Below are 12,973 nucleotides of genomic sequence, written 5' to 3' on the forward strand. Positions count from 1 at the left end.
GATATTTATACTGGATTGATCAAGAGACCGATGGTGGAATGACAAGAAACACATTCAAATATAAGGAGAGGACAAAGATTGTGTCCTATATCGCACACTCATTCCATACTCACTTTTTAAAACAACAGTTCTAAATGGTAAATGGACTTGAGCTTGTATATTTCTTTTCCAGTCTCCTGACTTCTCAAAGTGCTTTTACAACGAAGGTCACACCTATTCACACACTGATGGCAGAGGCTGCTGAGTAAAGTTTCCATCAGTACTTATACACATTCATGTGTATAAGTAGAGCAACTTGGGGTTAAGTGTCTTGCCCAAGGACACATCGGACATGTCGCTGCAGGAGCCGGGGATCGACCTTCTGGTTGAGAGACGGCAGACTCTGCCACTAATCCACAGCCGCTGTATTGGACTAAATAGTGAATAGTGATGGATTTCAGACACAGCCAATGTTGATTGAATTTAGTAGTGGACACACAAAGTTAATCAAGTAAAAACAGGAAACTGAGAATGTATAAAAACGTCCATAAAGCCATCATCAAAACCAGAATAAAAACCCATGTTCAGTAATCAGGGTCATCATTAGAGTTCAGAAGCTTGATGGCCTGAGTTATAAAATACATTTTTCAACCTATTGGACTTGGCTTTTGGTAATCTGTATTAGGGCTGACCGATATGAGATTTTTGGGGCCGATACCGACATCGATAGTGATGACATAAATGTGCAGATATCTTCTATGTTTGATCTGTAGAGCTAGATATGGATATACACATTTCTTGCATTGATCCCTAAAATGCAGTTATCACACACTTGTGGAAAGATAAATAATGAAGAACAGATGTTCACTCAACTGGAAAGTAACTGCTCATGTACATGCATCACCACTTAACACTCTGGAGAGTGATAATACTTGTTGTAGTCCATATAGCGCCCTCTGCTGGTGAAAGAGAACTGCTAGTGTAATACAATGAAACTCAAATTAAATGCTATTTGACTGGAGAATAGATCGAGTTATATCGGTGCATATCTGAGATAAAATTAGCCGATACAATAGTCACTGGATGTGCTAATATCGGCCGATATTATCAGCTGGCCAATAAATCGGTCGAGTTCTAATCTGTATCTCCTGCCTACTCCTCATCACATCCTGTATTCTTCTATCACCACCACCATCAGGGTCTAGACTCCATAGGGGGGTATCACCACCACCATCAGGGTCTAGACTCCATGGGGGGGTGGTATCACCACCACCACCAAGGTCTAGACTCCATAGAGGGGTATCACCACCACCACCACCAAGGTCTAGACTCCATAGGGGGATATCACCACCACCACCACCAAGGTCTAGACTCCATAGGGGGATATCACCACCACCACCACCACCACCACCAAGGTCTAGACTCCATAGAGGGGTATCACCACCACCACCAGGGACTAGACTCCAAAGGGGGTTTATAACCACTACCACCAGGGTCTAGAATCCATAGAGGGGTATCACCACCACTACCAAGGTCTAAACCCAAATAGGGGGGTATCACCACCAAGGTCTAGACTCTATAGGGGGGTATCACCACCACCACTAGGGACTAGACTCCATAGGGGGGTATCACCACCACCACCAAGGACTAGACTCCATAGGGGGGTATCACCACCACCACCAGGGTCTAGACTCCAGAGAGGGGTATCACCACCAGGGTCTAGACTCCATGGGGGGGTATCCTATCCTGCTGTCAGTCTCACTACCCCTCTGAGTACATGAAGTCGTCATGATAGAGTTTAATCCCCAATCAATTTGCACATTTATTTTCTAAATTGTTAAATAAATAATTCTTCATTAAGTTTCTTCTGTTTGAACTGGGCTCAGCAAATTTTCTTTAACTTGCAGAGTTTAATGAGGTTGGATAAATATCATTTACATCGTGTTTGCATTTCTAGCAGGCTGAGATAAGGCCACGACACACCAAGGAGATGGATGGCCGTCGGTCCTTGTTGTTGTAGTTTTAGCGATGTGTTTGGCACTGTCGCTACCCGTTGACCTTTTTATGGCCGATTCGACATGTTGAATCAGCGTTGGCGATTGGTGAGGGGGATCGCTCTGATTGACTGTTGGGAGGTTTCATTTAGCTCTCGACACAGGTTCAGGAAAGCCCCTTGAGCATGCAATGTGTACATATGATAGACTCTATGTTATCAATCTTTAAGGACAACCAGCTGTGGACATCAGCTCAAAAATATTTTACTGTACGAACGATCAGAAAAATATATGCTCCATAGTTTCCACCTCCGAAGAGCAAAAGATAAAACACAGGGATCCACTTCATCCATTCAACTCTGCCAAGCACTGGCCTCAACAACTCTACCGCTCAGATGTCAAACTGCCATGCAGAGGATCAGCCGATTCTAAACCACTGCAAAAAATCAATCACCAACTGGGTCGATTGCACGTGCAATTTTAAAATGTGTTTCCCAGAAAGGTTTGTGTGCTGAAGCATTTGTGCATTCTGCTCTTCTGTTTGTTCTCTTTGCTCTGTCGTTGATACTGTGAATATATCCAATCACATGAACCGATACAAAGGTAAATACAGTAGCCATAACATCATATTTGTCCAAAAGCCTTTCTTGATGTAAATGCAACATAAATGATGCTGTGCAGCTGTAGGTCTATTCACATTTCTCCAGTGTTTTTAAATCGTAGGTCACAGGTTTGGTTAAATTGTACATAGGTTTTCAATTCTTACTCCTGAACAGGTTATTCAGGTGTTGTTAGATGTAACAAATGTAGAAAAAGTTCTGAGTCCGCATACCAGAAGCTGCTCCAATTCAATTGAATTTAATGGAATATCACTTTTAACGTTTCGGGCCCTCGCCCTTCATCAGACACGAGATGAAGCACCCAGAACTTGCCTTTTTGACATTTTTAGATGTAACAAATGTATCATGTCATGTGTGTCTAAGCTGCTAAAATTCTACAATTCACTTAGCAGACGCTTTTATCCAAGATGACGTACATCAGAGAGTAAGTACAACACTAATCCATTCATACACCATCACCAAAAGCAATTAAGGGTTAAGTGTCTTGCCCAAGGACACATCCGACATGTTGCTCAGCTGGGGATCGAACCCTTGACCGTCCAGTTGAGAGGTGGTGATTCTACCAACTGAGCCACATCCGCCCCACTACTGGAGGCTTTGAATTTCCCTCTGGATGCTTAAAATATCTGCCTGTCTTTCCGTCCATCCATCCGTCCATCCGTCCATCCGTCCATCCGTCCATCCATCCCTCTCGGTCACACATGTTGTGAATATAACACTGACATATTACCTTTTCAGTTTATATGCTAAACTTTTAGTAAAACGGATTGCTTGCAACATTAACTTTTATTAGAATCTGGTTTTCTGTTTCTGATTAATAACATTTTAACTCTGTCGTAAATCAGTATCTGGGTTTGAACCTACTCCTAGAGGGATCTCATGCTTCTTAACCGCTGTTTTCTCAATTATGTTAACAAGCTCGTTTATATCAGAGTATCTGATGTTTAGTGTTAAGAAAGAGTAAACAATAGAACTACAAATAAATGAAAACTACAAATACGGTTTTCACAAAAAAATGTAACAATAAAATGTGGTATGTTAAATATTACATCATTGGCATTTAAATCTCTCAATGATCTGATATGAAATAATTATATCGATTTATTTTGTTTAAAGAGGACGTCTTATATCCCTTTTCTACCTTTTCAAACAGTCCCCTGTGGTCTAAATGAAACATCTGTGCTGTGCTTTGGTCAAACTATAACATGAATCGAGCACATCACAAGAGAGTAAATTTGAAACTGAGCATGTTTCTCTGTGTTTTAAGACAAACAAAGGACTGGATGGGTTTATTTCACATGTTGTGGGTCAGTAGACACTCAGGTTACCCAGATTTATGTTCAAAAACACTGTAAAAGTGGATTTTTCATAATATGTCCCCTTTAACAGAAATCTGGCTGTGTCAAGATGAATGTGTTAGTTCAAACGAATCCACTCTTCCCATTAATGTAATACTCATATACCTCGACACACTGGCCGAGGTGGTGGAGTGGCAGCCATTTTTAATCCTGGTCTTTTAACTAACCCTCGACCAAGCTGATGATGTTGTTGATGATGATCTATTCACTTAAAAATAAATCATAGAAAGTGCTCTGTGCACTTCCTGTCAGCAATTGTAGGATTTTCAGAATTTCTGTCAAATGTAGTCCTTAGCACTGATAAAATAATTGCTGTAGGTTCAATATCCATGTTGATTTTGATGATGATAGCCTTAGCACAGCTTTCATGTCATTATTAGACTCTGTTGGCTTCACCCAGGGTGTAAACAAACCTACTACTTGGCTTTAACCACATCCTGGACCTGGCATTGAAATCAATTGTTACAGTTTGTAAACAATTCTGGACCCAAAAGCACGACAAGAACACAAGTACTCACAATCAACTGACAATTTATTTAGTACACGATATGAATGTGAAGGGGAGGGGGAGTAAGTCTTCGGGTGCAATCCTCCGCTCAGTGCGAGCGTGCTCGAGTGTCCCAGTGAGTCCAGTGTCCAACCCGAGTCCAGTGTCCAACCCGAGTCCAGTGTCCAACCCGTGGAATCCTTCAAGTGGTTCTTTCTGTGGCGTCATCGTGTTTTCCACACAACAATGTCCAGATTGAGACGGCGTCTCACAAACATGGTACAGGCAGGCATATGAGTGGGTAGGGCAGCAAGGCATGGTGGGTTAAGCAGGTTGAAACAATCAACTAGCTGACAAAATGATCAGGCAACGAGTGAATCTCAGGCCGGAGTCTTTATGCTGCAGGTCTTGATCGCTGATGAGAGACACACCCAGTACTGCACAGAGGGGGAAGAGACATGAGGATCAAACGGACAGAGAAAACAAACAACACACAAAAGGAGAAGGGAGGGCTGCCATGATGTGAATCATGACATCCATAACTTGTCAGTTTTCCCAGAAAATCCTCCTCTATCAAATAATTTCCTATAACATTTGATTTCTTCTTACCATGATTCACTCTGCTTAATAAAATAATGCCCTGTAGAAGATTAAATGATAGCGCTGTAGATACATTTAAGGAAGCTATTCCAGTTACTTTTAGTTCAGCACCATGTTTTACCCAGTTAAAAACTCTAATAATATAATGTAACAACTGATCTACTTCTAGCCTCGGATAGGGGACTTCTCTCTGTGCGCGTCCTGTTAGATCTTAGTGCTGCATTTGACACGATTGACCATCACATCCTATTACAGAGACTAGAACAATTACTTGGAATTACAGGGACTGCCTTAAGTTGGTTTAAATCCTATTTATCAGATCGACCTCAGTCCTCCTTGCACACCAAAGTGAGCCATGGAGTTCCACTAGGTCCAGTGCTTGGGCTTTCCTTGTTTTTTTTTTTTTTTGACCTTATATATGTCTTTGTTGTATTAGTGCAGTTAGATACCACCTGAGGGCGCTAGAGGACGCGTTAATGTGACATGCAAATGTTAACAAGACATGGCTGTATGCTCGGAAGCACTTGTGTGCTGAGAATAAAAGTGCTGCATGTCTGTCCTGTCTCCATGGCAACAGTCTGTTGTTTAATTGAGGGACTAGAAAAAAGAAGAAAATCATACTGTACTCACTGCTTAACTGCGGTGCAAAAACGCGGTCATTTCGGGTGAATTGACATGCAGTGTGAAGATATGAGCATAATAAAGATAGCTAGCATTAGCATGCTAACACAACAATGCAACTTGTTTTGGTTTCATGCTGGTGCTCAAGGGCGACATCTGCTGGATCAAAAAATCGCATATAAAGCCTTTAAGGACATCAGAGATGTTTTGCCGCTTAACAAGACTGAAGTGAAAACCTCAGAGAGACTTTTTCTAATATAGCCTATAACTAAATGCTAAAATACTAAATAAGTCCTAAATGGCATCAGCCTGGCATCTAGCAACACTGTCAGGAATCTAGGAGTCCTATTTGATAAAGAGCTCTATATAACCTTCCCTTTTGCTAAAAACTCCTTAAGAAAGCAGTAGCCAATCAGTATTGTGATAAATGTTTATTTAAGGTCATTCAAACTGATCTACTCTTCGCTTCAAACAGTGGAATTCTCTCTGTGAGTGTTACAATTACAGAAAATAAAACAATTATAAATACATTACAATAAGCACATTAAATTACATTAAATTGGTTTATTTAAAAAACAAATTCAGTGGACTGAGGTTTGACTCTGTGGAAGATGCAGTGCATCAAGAGTTAGTCCTTTGTACCTTTATTAAATTTGCTGTAAGTGATCCGTGTGCTCCAGTGTTTTCTTTGGTTCCTGCCTTGAGGAAGGTATCCACTGAATTATTTTTTGTAAGTCTGAAGTCCTTCTCTGAGAGCACCGACCTCCATTTGTGGAGTGGCTGAAGCGCAGGAGTTTCCTTCTACCTTTTGAACTGCTTAAAGGAAGAATATGCAACTTTTTGATCCAGTAGATGTCGCCCTTGAGCACCAGCATGAAACCAAAACAACTCGCGCTGCATTGTTGTGTTCGCATGCTAATGCTAGCGCTCTTTAGTTAGCTCGTAGTGTCACATTGCATGTCAATTTACACGAAATGACCGTGATCTAAAAACGTTAGTTTCTTAGATCAAGGTTATTTTCAGAGTATATACAGAGTATATTTTCAGAGTATATACTTGATTTCTTCTACATTTATGTGTAAAATGTTATTATATTCAGCCTTTAAGCATATATTTGGCCTACTTCTTGTTAGCGTTTGCACAATAGTCTTTCAATATAAGAAGGAAACACAGAGGTGTCGGAGCCTGCTACGAATAGGACAATATGTTTACAATAAAAGCTTGTCTCTTCACACTGTTTTTAACATTAATACATACACATCCTCTGATGCCAACAAGGTCTGTACTTCCACTCAGAAGGATCGGAGAATTACATCTCTTATCAGCTTATGGCGATCAAAATATGTAAGATGTAAGATCATCCCATGTAAGATTTTATGTAGACCTTATTCAAATCCTGATATATGAATGCTCCTTATTCATGTTGGGGAAATTGTGCCTATCATGACTCTATATTTCTTGTGCTATGGAAATGTCTGGCTGTAAAGTCTCTGTGGTGAGAAGTTCATGCCGTCATTGTAGAAAGCTCAGATGCCGATCTTGCCCTTTCTCCTATTATTGCATTTTAGGCAGGAAGCCTGGTAATAAAAGTAGTCCGATCATTACATGCTTTGTGCATGCAAGACTTTTTACACACTTTACTGGAAGGAGTGAAAGCCAGCATTCTTCTTGATGGAGTCATGATTTGAGGATTACCTAGACCTCCTTAACATGAAGAGAGCAGCCAGTTTTTACTTAAAGGGTAACTAAAACCCAGAGTTTCAGCTGAAGTGCTACCCTGGAATTTAAAAAAATGCCTGTTTTAGTTAAAGTCACAACCTTCCATCTATTTAAAAATAAAAGCAGGGTTAAATTCAAACAGCAAGTACAGTACTCTCAGCTTAAGACAGTAAAAAAAATTCAAAATAAAAGCGTAACTTTTTTTATTTCAAACATGCTATTCAAACTTACTTAAAAATGAACTTACTTTTGCAATGGATGGTGATTCAATTTTTTTTTATCATTTCACAGCCCTTATATAAATAAAGTTACCAAAAAGGTTAAGAATGTGTCTTGTGACTTGAACAATCCTCTACTCTGTGCAACATGTGTCAAGGGGCAACTCTGCACAATGTCCTAACCAAGGGGCAACCTACTGTGTTGAAAAATGAAGCAAATGTGGAAGTGCAAAATCCTGCAGTTTGTTGAGTGTCCACTTGAGGCTGCCTCCAAAAGACGAATAAGCCACATACACACCCTTTCAAAAAAGCCTGTGTTTTAAAATGGTTAAAATGTTTAAAGCCTGGTTTAAAAAATGAAAAAAGGTAGGGTTAGCTCATGTCTCTTTCTGCACACACTGTATGGGGGGTGATTTTTTTGATAACTCAACAGTTTTGATTTGATGAAGGATAAGAGTTATTTACAATAAGGCGTGTAGCTGACATGATTGTCAGCATGTCGTTAGGTTGACTGAAAGTTAGGCTGAGACAGGATTTCTATCATGGAGACTGCTATCAATGGGATTCCAAAGCCCCCTGCAGGAGCAGATGGGTGACATCACTCAGGCTTCATCTATTAACATTTACACTCTGTGGTCCTAACTTACTTCTTTGGCCATTGTCCTGAGTCCATACGTGAAAAGGGCTGCATGTGCAGAATGAACAGTGTCTGCTTTAAGTTAAGTGTAAGTTCTTCTGAAGGTTAAGGGACAGGATATGTGTCATTGGAATGTTAAAGTCGGAGTAATAGCTGAATGAATACAAACATTTTCACATATTTTACACCCCGCTACCTTCTGCTGTTTAGTTTTTTTCAACAGTGAACACATTTCAACAACGTATAATGATAATAAAATGACCCCGTAAATAAACTAATATGAGAAGTCTGTGACTGACTGCCACATACTCACATGCTGTTTTGTTACAGATTTAGATGTACTGCTAAAACTACAATTATTTCTGTACAGCCAACAATGTTGATGTCTACAATCTGAGTTCACAGTTGGCTGGGATTGAAGTAAGACAGAAGCCGCCGAGCTTAACTACCTGTGATGACTTGCCTGGCACATTCACCTGGCAGCTCTCGCCATGACAAATATAGGTAATATGTTTAAAAAGTGTAAAGAAAACACAAGACAGTTACTCTAGCTTAATGATTGCCTTTGTGTGCTTATGAGGAATGGGGCCAAAATACCTCTCACATAACTCATTCCCTGTGCGAGGGAGCTAGCGTTAATGCTCAGCAGGGGGGGAGAGTGAATGCTTATTCAACCCACAGAGAGTAGAGTCATTTTTCGCCAAATGTCAAGAAGCTGCATCCCAAATTGGTCTTTTCTTGTTCGATGAAAGCTAGAAGCACATTCTTACACTCTTCAATTGGGAAATACTTTTACTTAGTTTGTCTGTTCCAGTAAATGAAATAAAAACAGCACAAGCATGGATTTGACACAACACAAAGTAAACGTCACTGTCTGCAGGATGTTATTTGCTCCTTCTGATCAAAAATGATGCTGCATGTTTTCTGTATGCAAGCCTGAGATGACAGACTTATGTGTGTCGAGAGCCCCTTTCTTTGCAAAAAAAACACAAATACATAAGATAATCTCCTTTAGTGTTGGACATGCGAAAGTACCCCGGGCTCTCCCATGCTGCATGCTGCACATTTGACATGAAGCAGGGTTCGCTCACAGGGAGTTCTGGCTAACATTAACAGTCACAAACATCACAATTAATGAGCCTTTGTGACAGCACAAGTTATATGACCCCCATTCCCTCCCCCCCTTCCTCCATGAAAAAATCTAGAGACATTTTTCATGAGGCTGATTTTGGAGGGTAACATTGCAACTGCAATGTACAATAATAAACAAATCCAGCCACCATCCCCCTCTGCCCTCACACTCATAGACCCCAGTTATACTTCTGCTTCCTACCCAGACCTTTCTCAAAACAGAGACTGTGTGGGGCCTTTTCTCCTTCTCGCTCTCAATAAAGAAATACAAACGGAGCTTAATGTGGTTTCTGAAGAAGCCAAAAACTTTCCAAGCACGAACAAAGCACTAAATAAGTACAAATTGTGTTTCAGCAAAACATGTTAGCTTGAATTAATTTGAGTTAAAATGATTCAACTGCAGCAGCATTCGAAAAACAGCACGTGGGAAAATAAAAACAAGACGACAACAACTGTGGGGATGGTCGTAAAATTTCGTAAAATCTTCTGGCATTTACGCCAGAAGAGATTTTAGTGCTTTATTAATAATGTGTTTCTCTGGTAATGTTAATAACAAAAGGGGAATTCTTCCAGTTATGCGACTGAATTTTGCCATGGTTGTTAATCAGGAAAGCATGCAGTTCTGCGTTCAGTAACCCTCCACAACTGATGATTTCTCTGTGAAAATGCAGAGTGAATTAAAGAAATAAGTAATGAGTAACTACTCCTTAGAATGCCTCACTTAGTTAAAGGTCACATATCCTTTTCAACCAGTTTAAATAAGTCTCAGAGCTCCTCAAAACATGTGTGTGAAGTTTCTTGTTCTAAATCCACTCTGATCCTGTATTTGATCATCTCTATAAACCCCTCTATTTCAGCCCTGCTCAGAACAGGCTGTTTCAGTGTCTGTACCTTTAAATATGTAAATGAGCTGCGCCTGACCACACCCCTCTCTGGAAGGACTTGGGTGGCTCAGGCTTTCTCGCTCCATGTCCTATTGTTTACTGTGAGAAGGCAGACTCAGAGGGCAGAACAAACACCTAGCTGTGGGAGTGTCACCCACCTGGGGGAGGGGTTACTGCCCTTTGTGATGTCATGAAGGGAAAATCTCCAAACGGTCTGTTTGAGCACACATTTTCTGAAAAGTGGAGCAGGCAAAAGACGGAGAGGATGGACTTGTCCCATACTGTGGGGTTTGTAGACAGACTAGAGACACATATTAGTGTTAGAGAAACATGGTGAAGTGGATTTTGCAGAATATGTGACCTTTAAGTAATCCTTCACTACTCCATAATATTTGATGGGAAGTTACTCACTATCTACCTATTAACTGATGGTTAACTCGTAGTTACTTCCTTATTTGTTCCCCAGTAGCTATTCAGAATTTGTGTACCGTAATGTGTTTCCTTATTAAGCTTCATACATTTTAAAGTAACATTTTGAACTCACATGCACGCTGGTGTTTCATGATCAAGAGTAGGTAAGTGTTTGGTTAAGACGGCTTAAGCTGTTCTCACGTGCAAAAATCTCCTGAAAACACCTCAATATTTGTGCTGAACTGCATGTGTGAACACAAACAACTTAATTTTTTAAGTTACTATTTTGGGCGTTTATGCCTCTGTTGAAGTGAGGACAGTGAATAGAGTAGGAAACCAGGATGAGAGAGGAATGGGGAATGACATGCAGTTAGGTGGCCAGGGTCAGAGTTGAATAGATGCTGCAGGATTCAGGGACTTCAGTCTCTGAACATGGTAAGCCCGGCACCCAAAAAAGGCCTAATTTTTAACTCTGACTTTATCCTGCCAGGTGCCAGCCCCCAAGAAAACTATCTGCAAGAATACAGGTTGAGCTAATGTAAGCATGCAGCAGAAACCTGTCAGGAAAATTCACCACTATAGGGAGCAGACATGGGTGATGGTGTTTATATAGTGCAACCGGTGGGATACAGGTTTTTTTTTAATCACTTGTTTGTTCATACTGTGAATACATCTTATGACACGTAGCATAGATATAAAGGCAAAAACTGTCATCATAGCGTCAGATGCCGTTGCAGTGTCTGTCATGTATATTCTAGGTTTGATGATTATTTCCAAAGAAGTTCCTGTTTTTGTTATAATTCTTGCCTTTTGTGTGTCATCTCTTGTTCAACCTCTTGCCCTTGTTCTGTTTAATTTCTGAGTCTAGTCTTAAGTGTTTCCTGTTTTATTTTGTAGTTCTTGCCCTAGTGTTTCATTTCCTGCCTTTGTGTGTGATTGGGAGCCCAACCCTGATTGTCTTCACTTCAGTATTTAGTCACAGCAGTCTTGATTACTGCAGTGTCTAACAAGTCTCTGTGTCACTTCCCTTCAGTGTCAGTCCGTCGTCATACCTTCTCCGTGTCGCCTTGTGTGGATTTTTCTCTGAGCTCTTGTTTTTTGGTTTTCCCTGTGTTTGGAGTTTGGTTTTTGGACCTTCAAAAGGAAGTACATTTTGGGAAAATCCTTTTTGCACCATATCCTGCCTCCTCCACCCCCCTCCCCTTCAACAGTGAAAGTTTTATACGTGATACATCTGTGAATAGATAACTCAGTAAGATTTCATGGCTTCCTGAAAAAAGTTCATATGATGCAAAAGGAGACGGCTGAATGTTGATATCCTTCTGGTCTAACTGAAGCTTTCCTTTGACATAAGAGGGCCCTTTAAATCCAAAGGACTACAAGAGGGAGATTCCCAGTCATGCAGTTCCCAGCCCCTGCAGCACCATGGGAAAGCAAGCCAAGTGAGCGTGGGTCAGGTCAACCTTGTCTCCTCGTCTGGCTGTCAAACTAACAGTACCTTCCTCTCTGGCTTCTAGCAATATCAGTCAGAGCAAAGACTGCCGAGTGCATTGGCACAGAGGGGTGGAAAAGCAATTAAATCAAACATGGGTGAGTAGCTGCAGGACAAATGCCTCGTCAGCGTTTTTCAGCTCCGCCAGAGAAAAGCTGGTGGTTTTTTTTCTTCTCCTGAAGGGTTACTGAAAGAGAGTATTGAAAGTTGAAGAAGAAAAAACCCTTCGAAAGAGAGCTAAGACATTTTGTGTCCCAAGCAGGAGTCAGAAAAAGGGTTAACAGAGACATTGGCCCGATTCAGAGCCCCTTTTCTTCCCCAGTGATGGCCTAAAAACTTGGGTCAGACACCTACTCCAACCTCTGACCCTCTGATTCACGTCTCGTCGTAATTACCTTTGCGCATCAACCCCTTGGCCACTCCCACTCAAAGACATTGTCACAATTTTTCCTTTTCAATTGTCTGTCACTCACTCTCTTATGGGCCTTTTAAGTGGGCGTATATGGTTTCTTTTTCCATTTGTATTTATTTATTTATCCTGCCTGAAGAGGTGGGGGGTGTCTGGCCCCAGAAACAGGGAGTCTTTGTTTGGGCTTGTTTCACATGGATATAACTCCCCTGCGCCTCCCTCCCTCCTCCTCCTCTTCAGCCCCCCTGACTTCTATCCAACTCCAAATAGCCAGACCCCATGGATTTGTTTGGGGGCTTGAGGGCAGCTGATTTCAGAGTCATTGTACATGGCATTACCATAGCTATTGACCAATCAATGAGACTTTTCTCCTTTCTGTGGACCACTGAGGGGCTCTTAAGTGCTCCCTGTAA

The sequence above is a fragment of the Labrus bergylta genome, chromosome 2, assembly GCF_963930695.1.
Source record: "Labrus bergylta chromosome 2, fLabBer1.1, whole genome shotgun sequence".
Classification (NCBI taxonomy): domain Eukaryota; kingdom Metazoa; phylum Chordata; class Actinopteri; order Labriformes; family Labridae; genus Labrus; species Labrus bergylta.